Raw genomic sequence first — 4,198 nt, 5'->3', positions numbered from 1 at the left:
TCACCATCCTGGCCTGTGAGTCAGTGGGAACAAACAGAATAAATACTCTGGAAATAAAACTTAAATATAAATTAAAATCTATCACCAGAGCAATAAACTGAAAAACAGACGCAAGATGAAGCAAAAGCAGACAGAACACACAGAGCAAAAGGGAGGGGAGAGAATAAGCAAAAACAAATAAATAAATAGACAGATAAAAATTCAAAACACTACTTAAAAAAAACAACTAAGAATTGGTAATAATTTTCTTTAAGCTTTATCGTGTTAGGGATTCCCATGTATTTTTAAGTTAAGGTTATTAAAAAATTGTTAGTGCAGCTAATTTTAATTAATTCGTGCTCTTGCTGAGGTCTGTGATCAGCATTACAGGGATGATTATTAAAAATGATGAGCCTAAGTTTTAAACATGAGTAAAGATTCTATAAAAGTAAGAAAAATATTCAGTCAATAATTTATTATTTACATAAATCTATATCTAAAGAAGGTACTGAATTCAATTACAAATGGAGGCTTCATTTCATCCAGATAAGCTTCCTGGTGGATATGGAAATGATTCAAATTGGAAATTTTACAGCCTGCACATGAGCTCCGGTTCAAATATTACACAACACGTTCTCAAACACATAACCTAGCTTTTGGATAAATAATCTGGAACCCACTGCAAGAATTATTATACATTCAAGTTCTCTGTGCACTGGGCACTGAGAATAATTGAAAGCAAGGCTGTTTTCATGAGACCTGAAAGCTCATCTAGTCTCGTCTAATAATTGTGCAGATGTGAAAGGTAACGTCGAAGAGTTAAAGATGCTCCTAGCAGGCCATTTACTTTGTGCTGTGTGCTTATTCCATCATGTTAAGCTGCCTCTTTCTCTGTTACTGATGTACCTATGGTGGGATCAAAAGTAAGCCATTTTCAGATTTTGTTAACAAGATGACTACCTGAAAACTAAACACAAGTGGGAAATTAAATCCAGGTTCCTCAGCTTTGACTGAGACATATTGTTTCTTAAAAATAAGGGTAACAAACCCCACATATCCATTCAGAAATTTTTATTTCAAATTTTACTAAGTGTATACTGATACGAGTTTTATACCAAACATTTTCTAGTACATGTTCATTCATGATTAAGTTAAGTCCAAGTGCCATGAAGGCTCCGAAATGCCTGAACTATTTCTGTAAGGAAAAAGTATCACCTTATTTGTCATTGTATGTTTCTCAACACATCATATAATGCTTGGTAAATGACAGCTATTCGTTGAATGCTGATTTTTTGTTGTTATTGTTGTTGTTGTTATGAAGAAGCCAAAATAAACTCAATTCATCTCAGAAGTTAGATGTAAATATTATGAGAAGACTTCCTCTCTGACCATGGAGCATAGTTGCTCATTCATTCATTCAACAAAGACTTGCTGAGCACCTCCTGTATGGCCCGCTCAACTCAACACGTTAAGGGTAAAACTGTGGAACAGTGAACAAGACAGAAACAGCTCCTGACCTTAGCAAGCTTTCCATCTCTCAGAAAGGACCAACAACAAGCTTGTGATCACGAACATCGCAAAGGAGAAATTCAGGGAACCATATCTGTATGTAAAAGGGAATTCAACCCAGTGTGGGTGGAGGCCCCTATGGAATCACAGATGATTTCCCTAAGGACCTGGCCTGTAAGGTGAGGGCCACGGAAAGAATAGGAGTTAGATATGCAAAGGTCTGGGTCACAAGGATGTCATTCTAGATAGAAAGGCATAAGCAAGAAAGAGCATGGTGAGTTTCCAAGCCAAAAAAAAAAGCAGGTGTGACTGAGGGACAGAGATGCTGGAAAAGGAGGAGGCAAGGTGCACAAAGACAGCATGGCTACATAAAATCAGTCTTGAAAGACCAACATGGTCATATTGTATAGGGACTTAGAAATAGGAGTAATATTCAAAATAGATAACAATAATTAAAGCACAGGCAACAATCATTACAGCATTGACATCAATCATATAGGAAAGACCCCTATCTTGCCCTCTAACCCTAATCTTGGCCCCCCACAAAAAAAAATCAATATAGCAGCAGTTACATATAGGAATGTGGGGTATAGGACAAAAAATTGGGTCTCTAAATAATGGCCTATAGCCAAGCAGTCCGACTGGCCTTGACTTATTAGCTCAAGCCAAGTGTTATATGTGTGAAAAATAAACATTTATATGATTTAAACCACTATATCTGTGGGTGTCTTTGATAGTCGCAGGTTAGCTTTACCCTAAGATGGCTACATAGCATGTTCAGGGTAAAGACAGAATTACAGCTTCAAGAGAATGACTTACCTTGTCCATAAATATTCTGGCAGTGAATAGCCAAATACTCATCACCTTTCAGAAAGTGATGTTTTACAAATGGTACCCCAAAGAATCATCACCGAGATGTGTAACAGTTGAGATAAAGGGAGGCTTTATACAAAATAAATCCCTATTTGTTTCTGTATTTTGAGCAGTTAAAAAAATTACTTGACCTAAGACAAGCATATACTAAAGCAGAGGTTTTAGAACCCTAGGACTGCTTTGGGACCTCCCAAATGGCCACGCCCTTTTATGTCTAAAGTGAAAAATATTTCATGTGGCCTACAAGCAGGACTGATTTTTCAGGGAGTATGCACAAGCTGTTTAATATCTGCATTTGTACTGATTGGTCTGAGAAGACTTTTCAGGAATGGCGTCCTCTCTATAAAGCTACCCGACCCCACTAGCGCTCCACACACCCCTCTCCTTGCCCCACTTGTATTTCTTTCCGTAGCATTTTGTTTTTATATCCCACTTTGTAACTTACTCACTTACAGTCCTGCCTGCTTACTGTGTTTCCACACTGGAATAAAAGCTACACCAAGGAGAGGATCTTCATCTGTTTCCACTTGTTGATGTATTCCAAAGAACAACTAGAAAAGGATTTCTTACCCTTTTGTAACTGGAAGGGAGTTCACACTACATGAACGACAAACCTGTACCAACAGTTCATATGCTTATTCATTTTCCAAATAATATTGTAAGATAAGTGTTGTTGTTAAAGTGTCTGTGCATCTGAATACTGTTCCCAGCTTCACCCAGCTTACAGATGCAAGGTCCAGGATTTGAATCTAGGTCAGTCCAAATCCAGAACCAAAACTTGTTCTAAATAGCAACATAATTCACTACTCATTCATTCATTTGCTCTTTTCTTTTTTTTTTTTTTTAAGAGCTCAGCTTTTTATTGGATGTGTTCCTGCAGAGGTTTAGTCAAAAAGACCAAAGCCCATGTCGTCATCAGACTCCTCGGCCTCTTCTTTCTTCGCGTCCACTTTCTTCTCAGCCGGGGCGGGGCCTCCGGCGGGGGCGGGGCCTCCGGCGGGAGGGGGCGGGGCCTCCTGCCGGGAGGGGGCGGGGCCTCCGGAGGGGGCGGGGCCCTGCGGGCGCACCGGCCCCCACGGTGCAGAGGAGGCTCCCGATGCCGACGCTGGCCAGAGCCTTTGCAAACAAGCCCGGCCAGAACGGCTCGACGTTCGCGCCGGCTGCTTTAATGAGGGCGCTGATCTTGCCCTCCGTGACGGTCACCTCCTCATCGTGCAGGATGAGGGCCGCGTAGATGCAGGCGAGCGCGGAGACCGAGGCCGCGGCGCGGGAGAGCTCCAGGCGGGCGCTGCCGGGCGCGGTGCTCGTCGCCGGAGGAAGGGAGGGCCTCACCCCATCGCGGCCTTCGCTCCCTCGGAGAACCGAGCACCTTGGCGGCAGCTGAGGGGAGAGCCATTTGTTCTTATTTTTTAATTTAAACATTCATGTGTAGATACAAGCAGTTAAGGGACAGCGACCTCATCTGTCTTATTTACAGTGACATTCTCAGTGCTTTAAACACTGCTGACAGGGTTAAACATTCAATAAAACTTTGTTGAATGAATAATTGAGTGTGTAATGGTTGGACACCTATAGTGTTCGAAACACTGTTGGATCCTATTGGGGTACAACTTTGAGGGTATAAGCTCTCTTAAGTCATAAAGCCTTAAGAGTCTAAAATGGAAAATACATATTGTACAAATAATGCCACAATAATACCGAAGAGAAAAGTTGCAATGCTGTCAGTGCAAAGCAGAGAAGGAGAAGCCATCCATGTGAGAAACTCACCCCAGTCTTCTTTGAAGATGTGACAAATGAGCCAGACATTGCAGAAGAGATTGAATGTCTACAAGTCAAG

General features: G+C 41.4%; 1 pseudogene; it reads right to left on the bottom strand.

Annotated features, from left to right (window-relative positions):
* Positions 1-3,245: 3,245 nt before the first annotated feature.
* On the bottom strand, positions 3,246-3,783 carry LOC102540348 (large ribosomal subunit protein P1 pseudogene; annotated as a pseudogene).
* Positions 3,784-4,198: the final 415 nt, after the last annotated feature.

The sequence above is a fragment of the Vicugna pacos genome, chromosome 35, assembly GCF_048564905.1.
Source record: "Vicugna pacos chromosome 35, VicPac4, whole genome shotgun sequence".
In the NCBI taxonomy this organism is placed as follows: Eukaryota; Metazoa; Chordata; class Mammalia; order Artiodactyla; family Camelidae; genus Vicugna; species Vicugna pacos.
The sequence above is the reverse complement of the archived record's forward strand: the minus strand, read 5'-3'. Positions and strand labels throughout refer to the sequence as shown.